We start from the raw sequence: 271 nt of genomic DNA, 5'->3' as shown, positions 1-271 counted from the left end.
AATGATTACAACCTTTTACACATTGACATGTTGTAATACTTTCCATAGCAGAATATTCTATAATTATTGTCACAATCATAGCAAATCTAATATATAAATCTAGAATCCGACTAGATGTAAACGCTTTGCAATCAAAGCTCATTAACCGTTTGCTATTGTGATTACGTTACAATGTACTATGAATGCAGCCCTTTTTTAGGGTGAACTAAGGATTTACCATGTACTATAAACATTCCAATTTGTCAAATGAACTAGAATAGTCGCATGTTTC

The sequence above is a fragment of the Penaeus monodon genome, chromosome 15 (assembly GCF_015228065.2).
Source record: "Penaeus monodon isolate SGIC_2016 chromosome 15, NSTDA_Pmon_1, whole genome shotgun sequence".
NCBI lineage: Eukaryota > Metazoa > Arthropoda > Malacostraca > Decapoda > Penaeidae > Penaeus > Penaeus monodon.
This window is presented reverse-complemented; position numbering follows the sequence as displayed.